General features: G+C 42.4%; 1 protein-coding gene across 6 annotated transcripts in view; it reads right to left on the reverse strand.

The window, feature by feature from the left end:
- The window catches only part of PPP6R3 (protein phosphatase 6, regulatory subunit 3), a 125,659-nt gene that overhangs the window by 103,608 nt on the left and 679 nt on the right, over nucleotides 1-21,372 (reverse strand). For 4 of the 6 annotated variants that reach the window (XM_010837665.1, XM_010837664.1, XM_010837663.1 and 1 more), the window contains exon 1: nucleotides 285-380. The exons of 1 other annotated variant lie outside the window; for it this stretch is intronic. The gene's annotated coding sequence lies outside the window, so the exon portion shown is untranslated. Of the gene's footprint in view, nucleotides 1-3; nucleotides 77-284; nucleotides 381-21,372 lie in introns of those variants that run through there. One more of the 6 variants, XM_010837659.1, reaches the window with a different exon arrangement.

Here is a 21,372-nt window from a genome sequence, read left to right on the forward strand (position 1 = left end):
ACTCCTTGGTATTTACCCAGAGGAGCTGAAAACACGAACAAAAACCTGCATACAGATGTTTACCGCAGCTTCTTCCCTACGTGGAAGCAACCAAAACGTCCTTCAGTGGGTGCATGGGCAGACTCTTCCCCTCCCCTGTTTCTGGGAGGGGAAAAGAACTTTTTTTTTTTTTGAAACATCAGGACATTCAGTCCTTAACAAAGCTCACCTTCAAAAAAAAAAAAAGAAAAAACAACTATTTCCCAGAGCCTAACCCGCTGGGGTTTCACCGGAACCTAACCTACCTGGAGGAAGGGAATCTCCAGCTCCAGCCCCTCTAACCTTCCGCGTGAGGAAAGGGGAGCACACAACTCCAGACCACGCTAGCCATCCCGCACCACCTGAGAAGGGGAAAAAGCAGAGAAGCACCGGTGAAGGTCACAGCTCACCAAGACTGAGGCCGCGCAGCACTGCAGGACACGCCCATCCCCGAGACAACTCTACTGCGCTTCCCAAGGTCGGCTCTTCACATTTCCTTTTACCAGTGTATCATGTCTGCCTTTCAGAAAGGCTGCAAAGCATACTAAGGCAAAAAGTAGCTTGAAAAGACTGAGCAAGCATCAGAAGCAGTCATTTACAGGGCACTTTCCCGGGGGTCCAACAGTTAGGACTCCACGGTTCCATTGCAGGGGTGCAGGTCCAATCTCTGGTCAGGGCACTAGAATCCCACATGTCGTGTGCTGTGCCCCCAACCAAAAAACAAAAAAAAGTCATGTATGCCAGACACGCTGGAATTATCAGAACAGAAAAGCTAAGGGCTTTAATGGAAAAGGGAGACAACATGCAATAAGATAAAAAAACAATCAAAACAAAAATTCGAAGAAAGGATCAAAAGAAATGCTTCAGACCAAACACTAACAGAAACGGACAATGTCTTTGATAGACTCGTTAGCAGACTGAACACAGGTGAGGAAAGACACTCTGAGCTTGAAGATGTGACACCTTGAATTTCCAAAATGGAAAAGCAAAGAGAAAAGACAAAAACAAAAATGGGGATGAGGGGTGCAGAACATCCAAGAGCCACGGGAAACTATGGAAGGTCTAACATACATGTAACGGGCTACTGGAAGGAGAAGGGAGAGAAGAGAACAACACTGGAAGCAATAATGACCAAGAATCTCCCCAAAGTAGTAGCAGACACCAAACCACCGATCAGGAATCTCAGCCAACACGAGCAAGATAAACACAGAAAATAAAAACCTACCCCCAGGTATAGCATATATTGTCTACAAGAAATCCACTTTAATACAGAAACCCAACACTCTAATAGTAAAGGAATGGAGCTGTACCATACTAACACTAATTAAACAAAGTGGGAGTAGCTACAGTAATTTCAGAAAGAGAAGACTTCAGGGCAAAAAAGCCATTACAAAATGAAAAGGGGGCCAATACTCTAAGAAGACATAACAATTCTTAATGCTATGCACCTAACAACACCTAACAATCAAAACAAGTTAAACACAGATAAAACTGCAAGGAGAAATAGATGAATTCACTTTTACAGTTAGCGACTTTACTACTCCTCTATCGGAAACAGATATACCCATCAGAAAATCAGTAAAGACAAAACAGAACTCAACAGCACCATCAATCAAATCAACTGTATACAGTTGATATGCATGGACTACTGCATCCAACGACAGCAAGGTACACTTTCTTAAATACACATGGAACACGCACCAGGACAGAGCGTGTTCTATGAAACACACCTTCACAAACGAAGAACAAAAAGCATACCATGTCTGCCTTTAGACCACAATGCAATCAAACCAAGTCAGCAACAGAAACACAGCTGGCAAAACCCAAAGTACTTCAGATTACAAATCACACTTCTAAAAATGCATGGATTAAAGAAAAAATTCTCAAGAGAAACTTTAAAAATATCTGAACAAAATGAAAATACAACTTATTAAAATTAGGGGGATGCAAAAAACATTGCTTAGATTAAAATTTATAGAATTGAAAGCACATATCAAAAAAGAAAGATCTAAAATCAATAATCTAAGCTTTCGCCTTAGAAGAGCAAATTAATTCCAAACTAAGCAGAAACTGAAATAATAAAAATCAGAGCAGAAAATAAAACAAGAAATCAGTAGAGGAAATCAACAAACCCAAAAGCTGAGTATCCCCACCCCTTCCCCAAAAAATCAATAAAATCAGGAAGACTTTTGCCAGACTAAGGAAAAAAGACCTGAATTACTAACATTAGAAATGAAAGAGGGGAATCACTACAGATCTCACATGCAACAAAAGGCTAATAAAAGAGTATTATGAACAACTCTATAGCCATGGATTTGATAACCTGGATGAAATGGACCAACTCCTTGACAGATACAATCTGTCACAGCGCACCTAAGACAATTTGAATAGGGCTGTATCTATTAAAGAAACTGAATCACTTATGAATAACCTTCTAAAACAGAAAGCATCATGTCCAAACGGGTTTACTGGTGATTTCTACCAAACAGTTAAAGAAAAAAAAATTTTACCAATTCTCTACAGTCTCTTTCAGAAGATAGAAACAGAAGGAATACTTCTTAATTCATTCTATGAGACCAATCATGCTCAATGCTATTTACTCAATTGCACTGAAAACTTATGTGTACACAAAAGCCTGCATACAGACGTCTGCACCAGCTTTTTCATAACTGCCCAAACTTGGAGGCATCCAAGACGGCCTTCAGGTAGAATGGACAGACTGTGGCACAACCAATGGGTATTACTCAGCACTAAAGGAAATGGGCTCTTAAGGAGTGAAAAGACATGCAGGAACCTAATTGTATATTACTAAGTGAAAGAAGCCAGTCTAAAAAGGCTACAATACTGTATGATCTCTACTGTATTTCGCTCTAGAAAAGGCAAAACTAGAGACACATTAAAAAGATTAGTGGTTGTCAAGGGTTAAGTCTGAGGCAGGGATGATCAGGCAAAGCACAGAGGACGTTTAGGGCAGCAGAAGTGTTCTGTAGACTACTGGTGGATATATGCCATTACACACGTCTAAACTCAAAGAACACATAACACTAAGACTGAACCTAACGTGACCTGTGGACTCTGAGTGACAATGACGTGTCAGTGTACATTCACAAGGCTGGAGGGGCACGTGGGGAGACGAGGAGCATGTGGGCTTCTGGCTCTGTACTGCTGGCTCAATTCTGCTGTGGACCTAAAACTGCTCCGTGAAATAAAGTTTATTAATTTTTAAAAATGGTTAAAATGTAAATTTGTGTTATACATTTTTGTGGCAAAAAAGATCTGCTAAATAATTTTTCATTACAATAGAGCTTAAAAACATCATGCATGTCATACATCATTTGAAAAGGAAAGAGAAAAGCTTTCTAAAACAAGGTCTCCATCCACTGTTTAACAGTTGTACTTTATATAGAAAGATCAAAAGCAAAAAATCCAGCTTATAATTCAGTGTTTTACCTATTTCTGTACCAAACACGAAACTCTGAAAAGCTTCTAAGTTCGAAGTACTGTATTGTAAGAAACTAAAGGCAAGTCAAACTGTCTGTGATAGAAAAAAAAAAATCTAAAGCCCACTGGTCTGGGAAATGGCTATTAAAACACCTTCATATAAGTAATTAAAAAGGAGGCAGATCTCTGTGTACTGCATGGGAGTAGATGAAAAGTGATAAACGATTAAAAAAAAAAAGTGTGTATGCCTAACACTGGGCTGCCCATTCTATAAACACACAAATAAATACACAAACAGAAGAAAATCAAGAAAACAGACAAAAAAAAACGATTAACAGCAGAAGACAGAAGAGGGTCGAGGGAAGGTGAGCAAGAGAGACTTCAGTCTCACCTGTTTTTATTTTTTCAAAGTAAATATAATCACACATTAACCAATTTTTTTAAACTAAGACCTCTAAACAGAAAAATGGCAAAAGAGTAAAAAAGAAAATTTCACAACATTCTACCACCAGTCAAGATTTCAAAACCAAAGCCAGTAAGAGATTTCATAAAATAAGGTATTAATCATTAACAAAGTCAGCTTTGCCATATCACTTGTTCTATGAAAGTTTATCATTTCTACATTAATAAACTCACGGAAAAAAAAATTCGTACAAATTCAAATCACCCAAAGTTAACCTTTAATTGCGAAAAGAGAATTAATATTATTTCCATTTTACATAGAAGAAGCTGGAGCTCAGAAAGCGAAATAATTTGGAGTATATTGTCTGTATACTGTCACCCTGCTTATTTAACTTATATGCAGAGTACATCATGCAAAATGCCGGGCTAGATGAAGCACAAGCTAGAATCAAGATTGCTGGGAAAAATACCAATAACCTCAGATATGCAGATGACACCATCCTAAAGGCAGAAAGTGAAGAGGAACTAAAAAACCTCTTGATGAAGGTGAAAAAAGAGAGTGGAAAAGCTAGTCTAAAACTCAACTTTCAAAAAAACTAAGATTATGGCATCTAGCCCAATCACTTCACAACAAACAGATGGGGCAAAAGGGGAAACCGTGACAGATTTTATTTTCTTGGGCTCCAGAATCATTGTGGATGGTGACCGCAGCCATGAAATTAAAAGATGCTTGCTCTTTGGAAGGCAAGCTATGACAAACACAGACAGCGTATTTAAAAAGCAGAGACGTCACTTTGCTAACAAAGGTCTGTATAGTCAAAGCTACGGTTTTCCCAATAGTCACGTACGGACATGAGAGCTGGACCATCAAGAAGGCTGAGTGCTGAAGAACTGATGCTTTTGAACTGTGGTGCACAGAAGACTCTTCAGAGTCCTTTGGACAGCAGGGATTCTAAACCAGTCAGTTCTAAAGGAAACCAACACTGAATATTCACTGAAGGACTGATGCTGAAGCTCCAATACTTTGGCCCCTGATGCAAAAGAACCGACTCACTGAAAAAGACCTTGAAGCTGAGAAAGACTGAGGCCAGGAGGAGAAAGCAGTGACAGAGGACAAGATGGTTGGCTGGTATGACCAACTCAATGGACATGAGTTTGACCAAACTCTGGGAAATAATGAAGGACAGGGGAGCCTGGCGTGCTGCAGTCCATGGGGTTGCAGAGTTGGACACGGTTTAGTGACTGAACAATGAACAAGGGTAAGGTGGGTACATGAGCAAGGGCAGGCTGCTGAAGGTTTACACTAATCGAGAGGCAATTCAACAGTAACTGCCACCAAAAGCTGAAAAATTTTTAGGCCTGACAATATGGTACATGGCAGGAATGGACTCTTCTTTTTTCAGGGAATAAACACAAACATGCCCGGTAATGTTTATCCTTAATTCTCACAACAATTCTGCTAAACCGGCGCGCTCTCTCTGCCCTGTGCCCCTACAATCCCTTCTCATTCTTTCCTCATTGCCCTAGATTATCAAACTTCATTTTTTGAAAGTTGATGAAAACAGTAGTTATAATGCCTGTGCATTTCAAACTCCTTGGCATCACTGAAAATTACCAGGAAAGGCCTAAAAGTAGCAATTAACTGCTTACTCCTAGGGTCAGCAGTGCTGACACCAAACCCCTTAACCCTTCCTTAGTTTATAAGGCTTGCTAACCAGCCTCACACAGGGAGTTCCAACCTCCGCAGCCTACACTAGCTATGTCCCTCCATTTCTCTTCTCACTGATTAGCTGGAATAAGAAAAGACTTTGTATAAAGAAATACCAACAAGTATGAAACCATCCCTCCTCTCCCCCAGGAGAGGCCAAGTACTCTAAATGCTGAACTCCACTCTTTTCATTTCCCAAAGACAGATTTGGCCGGTAATCTATTTTGGTCCACATCCCTTTTCCAGATTGTTTTGGGTGTTCTATACTTGGCTAGAGTTGCATTTAAGGTTCACATAAACGTTTTCTAGCAATCAAAATGATCTTGTTTCAAAAAGGTAACTTATTCTGGAAATCTTTTCCATTTCTGGATATAAAAATGAGCTGCTTCAATCATGCCTGACTCTTTGTGACCCCATGGGCTGTAGCCTGCCAGACTCCTCTGTCCATGGGATTCTCCAGGCAAGAATACTAGAATGGTTTGCCATTTCCTCCTCTAGGGGGTCTTCCCCACCCAGGGATCGAATCCTTGTCTCTTACATCTACCTGCATTGGCAGGTGGATTCTTTACCGTTATCGCCATCTGGGAAGCCCCAAAATGAGCCAACCAACATGGAAGAGCAGAAAATCTTTAAGAAATTCTTTACTGACACTCCATTTAAAGGATGGAGAAAAAAATCACATCTGCCAGCTCTTAGGTAAAATGAATATCCCCTTTTACTTGTAATTTTTAAAGTTTTTTTGAATACTGGTTGAGACATATCCAAAACAGTATCTGGTACTTGATTATTTAAAAGCAGCAAGACACCAAAAGAGCAAACCAACACCAGCAACCTAAAAATAAAAAAAGACAACGTACCTGCTGGACTTGTCAACATGAAGAGCACATTAGGTACAGAATATCTCAGACTCCTGGAGGAGGAACAACTGACAAGTCATTTCTAATTAATCACAATAACAAGTGGAAAAAGATAGGAAATACTGTCGAAGTGCTCAGGGAAAACAATGAAAACAATCATCAGCCTAGAACTAGATAGCAGGCAAAACGCCTTTCAAGAATGACAGCATTCTTTTGTAATGCCCCATCTGTAGGATTTTAAGAGCAGCAAGATGAAAATTGGGCAGCAGATGCACATAAATCAGGAAGGTCACAAGACTAAAAGCATTCAAAAGTTTCTTATAAGGATAAAGATATCAATTGGTAAAGCGTCTGTCTACAATGTGGGAGACCAGGGTTCGATCCCTGGGTCGGAAAGATCCCCTGGAGAAGGAAATGGCAGCCCACTCCAGTACTACTGCCTGGAAAATCCCATGGATGGAGGAGCCTGGTAGGCTACAGTCCATGGGGTCGCAAACAGTCGGACACGACTGAGTGACTTCACCTCACTTAGGTTAAATATGAAATGTCTAAGATCACCAGAAGTGTCTAATCTCTTACTGAGTACAGGCAAAAAGAGTAGACAGGAATTAAGGGGGAAAAAATCCCACAATACATAGGCAAGAAAAGAAAAAGATAAGGAAAAAACCCCAGTTAGAAAGCAAAAATACCATAGTAGAAATAAACCAAATACTTCAATCACAATTAATGTAAATTAGTTGAAATACGAAAAGTCGAATAATGAAAATGCAATCCAGCTGTGTGTTGCTTTCAAAAGGCACACCCTAAGACTACACTTAAGAAGCAGAAAAATACTTATCAGGCAAACATTAATTAAAAGTCACTTGGTACAGCTATGCCAATATCCGACAAAATGCATTTGAGTGGAAAAAATGTTCCTAGAAACAAAGATTCACTACAGAATGACACACTGTTCGAGTCACCAGAAGCAACTCTAACTTAAAGATGAAGCAGAGACGGAGAGCCGCGGCGTCCAGCAAGCCCTCCACCACGAGGAGAGTTTACAACGCCCTCTCCGTACCCAAGGGAACAAGCAGCCGGTATTAGTTAAGGACACTAGTTTGAATGAGACGCCAGTTAATGTGCTTCATCTAACAGACACGGGGAAACCTGACCTTAAAATTAGAAACGCATTCTTCTTAAACACACGTGGAATAAAAATTTGCCACTAACTAGATGCCGTTAAAACAGCCTCAACAAATTTCAAAGAATAAGCATCACATTATGCTCATACATTATGAGCATATTTGCCACTAACTAGATATTTGCCACTAGCATATTTGCTAGCATATTTGCCACTAACTAGCATATTTGCCACTAACTAGATGCCGTTAAAACAGCCTCAACAAATTTCAAAGAATAAGCATCACATTATGCTCATACATTATGAGCATATTTGCCACTAACTAGATATTTGCCACTAGCATATTTGCTAGCATATTTGCCACTAACTAGCATATTTGCCACTAACTAGATGCCGTTAAAACAGCCTCAACAAATTTCAAAGAATAAGCATCACATTATGCTCATACATTATGAGCATATTTGCCACTAACTAGATATTTGCCACTAGCATATTTGCTAGCATATTTGCCACTAACTAGCATATTTGCCACTAACTAGATGCCGTTAAAACAGCCTCAACAAATTTCAAAGAATAAGCATCACATTATGCTCATACATTATGAGCACAGTGTATGCTAGCAATCAGTAACAAAACTTAAAAGATACATATACACACACACATCAAGATTTTTCAATATACTTTCTAAACCTCTAAGTCAGAAAGAAGTCAAAATGAAATTGACTGAATATATTATCTGAATATATTCAGAACTGAAAGATAAAAATCCTACACAGCAAAAGTGTTATTTAAAGGGTAATTACTACTCTATTTACATATATATAAGTACGTATTATGCATGCTAAAAATTAAGGACCTAAGAATCCTGTTTAAGAAATTAAATATTAATAATTAATTACAAGTCAGGCAGATTCCAAAAATAAGAAGTTATAATTTTCTTCCAATATAACTGAAAATTCAGACAAAATGAGTTTTAGAAAAACATAAATTACCAAATGTGACTCAAGAAAAAGAAAAGACTCTAATGATCCTATAAATATTAAAGCAATCAAATCAATAATTTTTAAATCTCAGACAGAAAACACCACACCCTTATGGTTTTAGAGGCAAGTTTTATAAGACACTGAAGGAACAAATAATCCTAATTTTACTTATGAACCCTCTAAGAAAATAAAAAGGAGGAAACACAGTTTATTTTATGAGACTAGAATACTCTTGATAACAAAACTCATAAGGCCAATACAACAAAAAAGGAAAATTAGAGATCATTCTTACCAATAAACATAGATACATAAATCCTGAGATATTAGCAAATTAAAAACAAAAGGGGTGGGAGGAATTCCCTGGCAGTCCAATGGTTAGGACTCTTCACTGCTGGGGCCCAGATTCAATCCTTGGTTGAGGAACTAAGATTCCACAAGTATGGAAAGGCCAGAAAAAAAGCCCCAAACAAACAGAAAAACAACAACAAAAACATGAAACATACAAAAACATATATAACAAAAACAAAGCAAAAAAACCTTTTTTAAAAAGAATACATCATTATCAAGTTGGAAAAACTTTCATATCATTATCTCGACAGATGTAGAAAATGCATTCAATTAGGACTTCCCTGGCGGTCCAGTGGTTAAGAATCCGCCTGCCAATGCAGGGGACATGAGTCTGATCCCTGGTTAGGGAACTGAGGCCCCACACGCCCTAGAGCCCCTGGTGTGCGACAAGAGACGCCCACACACCACAGAGAGCAGCTGCTCCACTGGCCACAGCTAGAAAAGCAAGACCCACCACAGCCAAGAGTAAGTAAATAAGTGAAAAATTTTAAATGCATTCAGTTAAGTTCAGTGCCCACTTGTGAGCTGTTTTTTTTTAATTCTCCGTAAACTAAGGTTGAAGAAATCTTCCTCAACCTGTTAAAAGAAAAAAAAAGTATCCACACACGCAATGGTAAAAGATAAAAGCATTTGCCTTAAAACTGGGACTGTGATAAGGATGCCCGCCACGACCATCTATATTCTCCACTGGTGATGGTTGCCATGCAGCAACACAGTAAGACTAGAGTAAAATATATTAAACAATAAAAGGACTGGAAAGAAATGAACTGTCAATATTCATAGATGAGATGATTATCTACACAAAAACCCCAAGAGTCCACAAGCAAATTATTATCAAGCTAGAGAAGCTACTAGATATAATAGCCACATACAAAGTCATGTGCATTTTCATTTGCCAACAAATAGAAATTTTTCACTTAAAAAAATAATTTACAACAGCAACAAAAAAAGTAACCAAAGAATAAATCTAACAAAAAATACGCAAAATTTGTAGAAAGAAAAGAATATAAAACTTTTAAAAAGACAACTACCTATAAACCAAAAAATCTATTTCCTCTTCTACCTGAGTAGTATAAAGGACAGAAGAAAAGATTGGAAAATACTAAAATCCATTTTTGTCCTTTTAAACACCTTTTAAAAAATCCCATAAACACAGTAAAACATTCACAAATTGGGAAAAGATATTTGTCACAAAGATAATAAGAATCAGAATATATAAGAATTCCTACAAATAAGAAAAATCAAACTCAAGAAGAAAAAATAATAAACAGGAAAAAAAGAGAGACATAACAGGTATTTCACAAAAGTAGAAATCTAAATAGCCAAAAAAAGATTGCTCAACTTTGTTAGTAATTTGAAAAAAGAACATTAAAACCATGCAGTGATAAATAAAAGTGGGCAAAGAACTACTTGAATAGACTTTCCTCTAAAAAAGATCCACAAACAGCCAATACATACATGACAAGATGCTCAACAATATTAGTCATTCAGGAAAGGGAAAACCACAATGATACACCACACTTCACACCCACTAACACGGCTGTGAATTGTTTCTAAACGGAAAAAAATATATATTAGTGAGGACATGGAGAAATTAGAACCCTGGGATGGTGTTGGTGAGATGTAATATGGTACAGTCACTTTGGCAAACAGTTTGGTCGTTCTTCAAAATTTTAAAACACAGGAACATTACCCAACAATTCCACTTCTGAGTACACACCAAGAGAAATAAATACCTACGTCCCTCCAAAGACTCATAGGCAAACACTCACAGCAGTATGGTTGGTAACAGTCAAAAAGTGGAATCAAGCCAAACATCCACCAACTTATGAATGGATAAATAACGGCATGTCCATGTGCTCAAATGCAACAGAGCACTAATACTGAAATATGCTACAAGGATAAACCCTGAACACATGCTGAGCAAAAGAAGCAAGTCACCAAAGACCACATAGGGTATGACTCCATCTACATGAGACGTCCAGAATCGTCAAGTCCGTAAGAAAGTCCATTAGTGGCTGCCCAGGGGTTAGGTGGAAACAGAGTCACCGCTAACAAGTACAAGGGTTCTTTTTAGGATGGTGAAGTGTTCTAAACATTAGATTGTGGTGATCACTACACAATTCTCTGAACACACTAAAACCTATTAGACTGTACCCTTTAAATGGGTAAACTGTAACATGTAGTTACATCTCAATAAAACTAGGAACTGATAAGATGTAAGGTCATAACCACCAATCTGACAAATACAAAAAAGTCTGACAGTACCAAGAGCTGGCAAAGATGTGGAACACCAGTGCTGGCAGGAGGGCACTTCTAACTAAAGTCCAGTTACTTTTAACCAAGGTTCAAACTCTACAGGTCCCACCACCCTGCAATTCTAAGTCTCTCCAGGCTTTATACCTTGCAGAAATGTTTTTTGCACTTGTCCAAAGCCATATTGTTCTTTACTGGAAACAATCCTATCCCGTAAGGATAGGACAAAGAATATAAAATGAAATATATTCAGTCTGAAAAAGAACACAGAAGCAAAAAGGAATAAACGACAATTACACACATCAACATGGGTTTCCCAGGTGGCTCAGTGGTACAGAATCTGCCTGCCAATGCAGGAGACGTAGGTTTGATCCCTGTTGGAAAGATCCCGGGAGAAGGAAAAGGCAACCTACTCCAGTATTCTTGCCCGGGCAATCCCATGGACAGAGTAGCCTTGAAGGCTACAGTCTCCCATGGGGTCGCAAAAGCGTCTGATACAACTTGGCAACTAAACACATCAATGTAGCCAAAACTCATTATCTGCAGGGCCTCACTTCCCTCCTTTCCCAGGTTCAAGTCCAGGCCTCACCATTATAAACACCCCCTTTCCCTTCTCTCTTTTTCACCTGGAGTATAGATCTTTTCAACGCTGTGTTCACTTCTGCTTGCTGTACAAGGTGACTCAGCTACATGTACACATGCAGCACCCCCCACCCAGGACCCCACTTGTCTAGATCACCACTGAGCACCAGCCGCGCCCCGCACCACAGAGCAGGCCCCACCAGCTCTCTACCTTACACAGCAGTGGCCTTCTCTTGCTCTGCCACTCTTGCGTGCGGAAACCACAACCGCAACACGGCCTACTCCAGTCCCAGGAAGAAGAGCACAACCGCTTTTTTCCACTTTAAACTAGGCTGGCTCCCCGAGGAGCCCATTCCACACTGCAGATCCAGTCACATTCTTTCTTTCCATAGAATACTCCGGCACTTTCTCCTCACAGACCACCTGCCCCTGAAAGTGAAAGTCGCTCAGTCCTGTCCGACTCTTTGCGACCCCATGGGCTATACAGTCCGTGGAATTCTCCAGGCCCTACCCACCCTCATTTTCACTGACTGATAACTCCTTCCTGTTTCACTTAGAAGAAAACCGTCCTGGGCTTCCCTGGTGGCTCAGTAGTAAAGGATCTATGTGCCAACACAAGAGACACAGGTTCACTCCCTGGTCGAGGAAGATCAACTCAGCCTGTGCGCCACAACTACGGAGCCTGCGAACCCCGACTACTAAGCCCACAAATCTGAGAGCCTGGGCTCTGCCACGAGAAGCCTGTGTATACAGAGCAGACCCACCTCGCCCCAACTAGAGAAAAGCCCGAGCAGCAACAAAGACCCAGAACGGCCAAAACAAATAAAATGAATTAAAAAAAAAAAAAGAAAGAAAACAGTCCTGCTCCCACCATGCGAGCTCCCCAAGTCTGCTCTCTGTCCTCTCACCAAGCAAGAGCCGGGGGACGCTCCCCGTGGGTCCATTCCCTGTCTCCTTCCCAGCAAATGCATGTCATCAGGTGTGCGTTCTGTACAGATATCATTTCCCACCAACAGTACAAAAACACTGTAACTTCGCCATCTCAACAAAGCCTTCTCATGGTCCCAACTCTCCCTTTAGCGCTGTGGCAAGTGCCCATGAAAGGGCTTTCCTCTGCGCCCTCTGCTCTCAAGCCCTCGGGAAGCCTCCCTCCCAAGCCCTCCCCACACCACCGCGTGCGGACTGCTCCCATCGAGACCATCGATGACTCATGTCCCACCAAAGCCACAGGACAAGCCGGGGCCCTCAGGCCACTCGAGGGCACGGCAGGAGCACTGCGCGGGGACTCTCACTCCCTCCCCCTGGAAGACCCCTCCCCTGACTTCGGAGACTCAAGGCCCCCCTGCTCCTCCTCGACCGGAAACTGCCTGGCCCACTTTTGCTCGCTGCCTCGGCCCTCACCCTACACTCACTCAGCATCAAGGACTTCTAAGTGTCAGAGAACACTGAACGCTCTCACATCTGTCTTCAGCCAGACCTCTCCCCTCCACTCCGAACACCTTCACCCCACGTGGCTCCAGGAGGCTCTCTGGAGTTTCACAAGAGCAGCGGGTCTGGACCCCAACTCTTGACCTTACTTCAACAACCGGTGCTGCCCACAATCTCGACCACAAGCAGAAAGCTCTGGTCGGTAGGGAGCACCTTCAGCCTGCTCTCTCAGCCACGTTCAATCTGCCAGCAAATCCTGGCAGCTCTATCGTCCACAGGCATCCAGCATCCACCCCCTCACTGCCACCCCTGTGCCCCTTCAGTTCAAGCTGCCGTCACTGTTCCAGAGGGTCCTTGGCACCAGAGGGACAACTCTTCTTAACACAGTTTCAGAGGACCTTTTAAAACCATATAGCAGATCTCATGTCACACCACTACCTAAAACACTTCCACAACTTCCCATGTAATTCACAGAAAAAGGCAAAATCCTAACCCTGGCCTGCATGAATGGCTCCCACCCCACCAGGCTGGCCTCTGTCTCCCCAACACACCAGCTACAACCCTTCTTAGCACCACACGCACATTGGACTCTGCCTAAAGACTCCCCCTCCCTCACCCCCACCTGCTGATGTTCAGAGGTCTCAGGAAGGCCCATCCTGACCACCTTATCCAATCTGCACACAGCCCCCACCCAGCCACTCCCAGCTGACTCTGCTCCCAGCTGTACCACCCATGACAGCTGCCATTTCTGACTCACCTGTTAACCGTCTTTCTCCACTAAAATGTAACTTCCAGAGGACAGGGACAATGACAATGTCTTTTTGGCTCACTACTAATGTAGTCAGCATCACAACATATGTCTTAGTGCCTAAGTACTCAAACATACAAATGAATCTCAAAAAGCAGTAAGAGGAGAGAGGGTGAGTTACACAACAAAATGATTCAATTTATACAAAGACATGCAAAAACTAAATTACTTTATGTAAGGATAAAAGGATACATTCACAGGTGCTAACACCATAAAGTTAATCAACAAAATGACACTCGCAGGGCAGCCCTGCTTAAGGGAGGTGAGAAGAGGGAGGAATGGGCAGGGGGGGGTCATACAGGAAGCCAAAGGTAACGCAACAGTCCGTCACTTAAACTGGTGGTCTTAACATTCAATATCTGTACACATGCCGATACAGACGCTTGGAATGTACCATCCCATTAAAATTTAAAATTAAAAAATAGGTTAGAACAAGACAGGTCAAACCCAGCCCACCATCTCTTTTTGTAAAGAAAATTCTATGAGAAGCTTCATTTGTTCACGTGTTGACTATGGCTGCCTTCACACCACAGAGGCAGAACTGAGTGGCCACAGAGCCCGCAGAGCCCAACGTATTCATTAACTGGCCCTTTACAGAGCACAGCTGTCTGGTTATAATGTGCAATTTGTTAACAAATTAAGAGCAACATTTAAAAGAGCCAATCATCAATCCTTCAAGGACGTCCCTGGCAGTCCAGTGGTTAAGACTCCACGGTTTCACTGCAAGAGGCTTGGGTTTGATCCTTGGCCGCGAAACTAGGATCCCACATGCCACACAGCTGAGTACAAAGATAAATAAAAGTTCAAAAAACAAAAGGAAAAAAAAAGTGATCCTTCAAGACATGTGTGATTATCTCACAGCACAGAACATTGAAAAAATATGGCTCTATATAACACGAGGGACTCCACAGCAAAGTTTTTTATACTGTCCTCCAGCACCAGAGAGAGAGATCTTAAAGACGAATATTTCAGAACGTGCTTGCGTGCTCAGCTGTGTCCGACTCAACAAACCTCAAATTTATCATCTCTACTCTCACCAAAAAAAAAAAAAAAAAAGAACAGTCACATTTTAGCAAGTAAAATCTATATAAACTAATCCAAACTTGGGGGGTGGGGGGACACCACCACCTAACTCTGTATCCTGCCCTGCCCTACTTCACCACCCCCTATGCTTCCTCAGAGCACCCAGTCAGACCTCCAAGGCCTTCCACCATAGCATTCCGCTCCATTTCCTCAGGGCGTTTCCCTGCAGCTTTATTAGTCATTTCTGACCTTATTTCACTGTTACTAGCAAGAAGGCTGATAACAATAATACCCAAACAAATATTACTGTGTACTAGGCACTGTACTAATTAGTTTACATTTAATATTCATTTCACAGATAAGGAAACTAAGGAACAGAGATGTCATCTAATATTATGATTACACAGCTGGAAGACTGGGAGCCAGAACTCAAAGTCAGCTATTTTAGATCCTTTGCCCTCTTGCCCTCCACAAGATACTCTGACCTGAGAACAGAGAACGGGTATTATCTGTGAAAACTCCCTTAGTTTAACATAGTATACCTATGATAGGTGCCAAATGCACAGCTGCTGTATCATCTGTGAGTGTAATAATAAACCGAGGGCACAAGCTCCACGGTTGCGGGGCTCGGGGATCATTCAAAGGGTGGTGCTTAATCAGAAGGGACTGGGTCTCCTGGAAGGCAGCTGAGGCAGCTGTGAACTGCCCACTGCCCAGAGGCAACAGAAACCCTGTGTATCTCTGTCAACAAAAGGAAACCAGGAGGCACTACCCCTCATCTACGACAACGACAAACACAGCAAAACACCGATTCAGAAGTTAAATGTTTATTCTTTACTGTTTAATTTTTATTGGAGTATAGCTGATTGATTACAATGTTGTATTTATTCTTAACTCTCAGTGAGTTCCAGCTATGTTATTGTTGAAACAACTGACACTTAAAATTATGGTCTAGTGGGGCCACCAAAACCCTAAGGCCTCACCCAGGAACTGAGATTTCTCTGCTGCCTACAGGCCCTTTCTCCCACATGACCTAAATTTTCTCTAATATCAATGACCTCCAAAACCATGATTCTCATGAAAGGAAGCGCCAACAGCCAACGGAGTCAATACTTGTCAATGTTCCTCCCACCATTGCCTCATCTGGAGAATGAAAGCCCAGGCTTCACCAAGATCCAGCCAGTGTCTCCTGACCAAGCCTCACTGGACAGTGCAAGCCAGCCCGGCATGTGCCTCAGTGGCCAGTACAACTGCCGCCTCACCTGCCCCGCTCAGGGTCTCAGGGCGCCATGCGTTCTCAGGCAAGCACCCCTTCTCGTCAGTGTCTCCAATTCACTGCATTAGTGTTTAGATTTACATACAAGTACAGGGAACTTTAGGCTCTCACTAGCGATCCACATAGCTTTCTCCAGGTCTGACTCAACATTCAGTCATACTTTTATTTCTGCAGTCTTTTTACTTTTCTGCAACCTTTTTCATGCTGCTTCTTACTGTTTCAAAAAAAAAAAAACACCCAATCTCATTCATCTTTCCTTTGGGCCCCCAGATTTCATGGCAGTCAGCCTCTGGGACACACAGACCATTCCAAGTTAATACACACTCCCTCTGTAAGAAATTCTGGAATTAATAATACCCTTTCTCCAGAGTTGCCGAGAAGTATAAAATCAGAGTCTCTTTGTATCAGGAAAGATGTTCATAATCTATTTGAATCTATTTATATAAAATCAGTCGACTGTGGAGTCTTCACTAATACTTAATAATAAAGCTAGTCAACACCAGCCAGCAGAAGTGAGAAGTAGTAAACCGCCTCTACTCGGATCTTTGTGAGCCTGAGACACAAAAGCATCCCAGTTAAGGTGGAAAGCCTCTCCAGTCCCGCCAAGGTTCCCTTTCACTGGCTTCTTTACCACCCAGCCAATCTACCTGACATGCAGATGTCAGTTCATAAACATCCAAAACGTGAAACAAACTGGGCATTGATCCGACTAGTAACTCTCTCTCCTCCCAGTAAAGAAAAATAAAGGGGGAGGGAGGAAGAAAGGGGGTTCCCATGGCAACTAAATCTAAGCCAAAGTCAAAAGGCCACAAAAACAAATCTCCAGTCACCTCAATCCAGACTGCAGCAAGAAAAAAACCCATTCTCACTGGAAGCACCGTGGATTTCAAGGACACTCAAGACATTTAGCATGAATCTACACCAAGCCTCTGATCAGTAGGGAAAATGAGCTTTTCAAGTTTGACCAAGTCACAGCCAACATCTATGGAGCAAAAGACAACACAGGTCAATCCTATCTGTCATTACAAAACAGCTTCACCAGCACTGCTGCTGCTGCTAAGTCACTTCAGTCGTGTCCGACTCTGCACGACCCCAAAGATGGCAGCCCACCAGGCTCCACCGTCCCTGGGATTCTCCAGGCAAGAACACAGGAAGAATAACAGCATTGCTTTTTAAGACAAACCAAACCAAAGAGGGAAGTGGAAGTTAACTATTTAATACCTATGAGAAACAAAGGTGTAACTACTTCACTCTTTGACAACAGACTTTAACCATTACAAGCCCCTTCCTCGAAGCCTCTAGGGCCTCTCACGGGAGTCTGCTTGCTCACGCCACACTACTCAGTTCCCAAGCTGAGCTGCCTCAACACAAAGGACGTCCCTTGTCAGCGCTGCCTCCCCTCAAGGCAGCAGGTCCTCAAGTGCCTGTTCACGAGTGAATCCCTGATACTGTTCCTGACAGAGTAAGGGTTCAATATATTTGCTGATCAAACAAATGTAGATAGCAACATTCCTGGCTTTTCTGTGAATGATCCCATTATCTCCCTGGTAATGCTCTGTCCCCACCACCTCCGTGCCACAGCACTGCACTGGGTTTAGGGCAGCCAAGAGTGGCGGAGACGCGTATGATACTATATGACATCTCTTATGTGCAATTTAAAAACAATTCAAGTGAATATACATGCAAAACAGAAACAGACAGGTTTAGAGGCTTCCCTGGTGGCTCCTTGATAAAGAACCTGCCTGCAATGCAGGAGATGTGGGTTCAGTCCTGGCTCAGGACAATCCCCTGGAGAAGGAAATGGCAGCCCACTCCAGGATTCTTGCCCAGAGAACCCCATGGACAGGGAAGCCTGGCAGGCTACAGTCCATGGGGTCTCAAAGAGTCGGACATGACTTAGCAACTACTCACACAGAAGAAATAGACGGTGGAGTGGTCACCTGTCATTCTCAGCATCTCAGTGAAAGTCGCTCAGTGGCGCCGACTCTCTGCGAACCCACGGACACATAGCCATAGGCCAAATTTCAGGACGAAGGAGTAGATCTCCTGGATCTCCCTTTTATACGTCCAGACTTTTAACGTTCAGTTGGCAAAAATCTGTAGTTTTATAGTAACATTCATCCCACTCAATACATTAGGATCATCCGTATTCTAAGGATGTGAGAGAAAAGGATTTCTCTTTCACTGCACTTCATCTCCCCAGAGGGAAAAACACTTGCCCACTCCGGTTAGAGTTCAGGGTTCGGGCAAGCCCCCTGTGGTAGCAAGCAAGGGTCACCGTGTTAAAAGATTAGCATTCAATCTGCCTCTCTCCTGCCTTGCAAAGGGCAGATTTGGCAAACCAATCCAGGGCTCTCTCTCTGAAAACAGGCCTTCATTAAAATAATAGTAATAATGAAGCTGGCATCTAAAACCAGAATTGACAGCTGACTGACAGGATGAGGGAAAAAATGACAAAACTCAAAAATCACAGCACGATAAGGTCATTTAGCACAGCTGTTAAGAGCCCTGAACACCTCAAAGTTTCAGCACAATATGTTGATGGATTCTCATGAAGCAAGAGGAAAAAAAAAGTTTCTCACTTTATAAAATATTCACTTAAAAAAATGTTTTTTAAAGTTCAGACTTCAGGCACCTAAAAATAATGTATGTATACCATCTTTCCCCATTACTGTCATGTCCAAGTAGGATCGAGGTATAGACAAAGCTCACAGGTAACAGACCCACACGTAGCTCCTAAAATCTGTGGTCTAGTGGTTCCAGAACCTAGTTGCACATCAGTATTACTTGGGAGCTTTTAAAACCATTCTCACTCTCACCACACATTTACAGAACAGTCTTGAAAAGTACTCCAAATGACCGCAAAGCAGGTCAGGTGAGCGCCTGTCTAGAGCGGGGGTTTCCCGCCCCCAGCACTACTGGCAGCTGGGACTGGCTGCGTTCTGGCGGGGGGGGGGCCCTGCCACCTTGGCACCACAGGGTGCTGCACAGCTGCATCCCCGGCCTCCGCCCTCTAGAAGCACTGCCCAGCCCCACAGATGTGACAGGCAAAATTTACTTCTCCAGACATCACCAGATGGTTCTTGGGGGCAAAATCCGCCCCCTCAAGTTGAGAACTACTGCTCTAGAGTAAATAAAAAACAGTCATCTGAGGCTCCTTTAAGAAGGGAAAAAAATAAGAAAACTTCTTAAAGCCAAGGTGTCAGGTCTATTTTTTCCACCCAGCTCACCTAAGAAAAAGTAGTCAACTCCACTCAGCCACACCAGGGCTCAGATCTTGACTTATGAGAACCAACCACAGCCTCTTGTGCTTTGTACGTAAATAAACTCAGTGCTGAGTTTTAATTGAGCAGATGGTTACAAGAACTTCACTGTCACTACCATTCTTAACCATTCTGTATCAGTAAGAAAGCATTGTAAAATTTTAGACGAATATATGCTCAGGCTGCCTCTCAAATATCCCATATATAAAACCACAAGATTCAAGTTTATCAAAGAAGCAAACTAAATACCAATCCTGACAAATACTGTTTTAAGGAAGATGTCTTATCTGTAGTAAGCACATTATCTCTGTACCACATCAGTGCCAAAATTTATTTCAAAGAGACTAAGCAAACCTCACCCTGTCAGGCCGTAATTTCATCACTATTCATTTTCTGTCCAGTTATGGTCCGATTCTCAAACTGCCAGGCAGTTAATTGAAATCAGCAAGTTTTGTTCTGCTACACTGTACACAAAAGCTAGTTTTCTATTCTAAAACAATCTTCTTCCCGTTTTTCAGTAAGTTACACCAGCAAGATGTTCAACTCTACTTAAGACAGAGTCTATCAAAATAACATTTCCCAGGGCAACAAAGCAAGCCAGGTCCCAAGCAGGTAATTCCAGGGGAAGGACAAGCCTGGTCTCAAGCAGCAGGGAGAAGATCACAGGGCAGGAATCAATAGACTCTGAGTAGATGCGTGAGTGGATGGCATTGTTAAGATATTCTAGACTCCGATCAAACGTAACTGAAATGCAAAATAACTTCGAAAGCATCCACCAGGACAACAGTTATTTCCCAAACTAGCTTCACTGAAGAATATTTCAACACACAGTAACCTTTCAAACCTCAATAAGAACCCAGGAGCACACTATGAAACTCTGGAGTTACTACTGATTTGGGGGCCAATCACACGCAATAAGCGGTATTCAAAAGCACAGGAGGAACAGAATCTGACGTGAGCTCCTGGTGGGCTTTTATTTAACCATCTCTTCAACAAGCCAGTCTGAGACATCACCACTAATGACTCCAGAAAACGTCTGTAAACGTAATCAATCCTCAGCCACCCTCTCCTGGGTGGTTCTCAGCCGGAAAGACTCTTAAAAACACTTCAGAGCTTTCTAAAGACAGTCACCAAAAGCCAGGACTTAGACACTCATGTGACTTCCCAATACTATCTAAACATTTAAAAATCAAATCCAAATTAATAACAGCCACTAATTACTAAGCGGATTCCTCAGGCCAGGCACCGTTTCTAGCTGTTTTACACATTATTAACTCATTTCCTCCCGACAGACTTCTGAGGCAGACACTGCTGTTATTCCCGTATTACAGAAGAAGCAGAGAGGTTGAGGGACTTGCCCAAGGTCACAGCGCCAGAAAGTGGCGAAGCCAAGATCTGAAAACCACGCCGTCTAACTCGACAGCAAAGGAAGCTCCAACACCACCCCTTAAGTGGATTTTCCAGCGGCTGGAAATCTGGAGCCTCTTTCCCACTTGCTGCCTACCTACAACGTGACCTTGAGGACAAAATCGCAGTCAACTCCACGTTAACAAAACAGCCACATTCACAAGTGCTGTGACGATAAGAGGAAACAAGCCCCAAGCGCCCCTCCCAGAAAAGCAAAACAGAAAAGCTCGATCCGACCCACAGCGAAAATGGGTTAAGTACAGAGATTACACGGAGCTCGGAGGGTGAGATGCCAAGACACGCAGGTGCATCCAAGGACTCGTGCTGTCCGCCTCCAACCAAGAGTCCAAGTTGTGGTCAGAGCAAGCCGGACCGCAGGGAACCCCTCCAAGGGAGAGGCGGGAGGGCTTCTTTCAGAGGGAGGTACTTGCGGCCAAGAGAAGGACCAC

This window comes from Bison bison, unplaced genomic scaffold (genome assembly GCF_000754665.1).
Source record: "Bison bison bison isolate TAMUID 2011002044 unplaced genomic scaffold, Bison_UMD1.0 scf7180017864080, whole genome shotgun sequence".
NCBI lineage: Eukaryota > Metazoa > Chordata > Mammalia > Artiodactyla > Bovidae > Bison > Bison bison.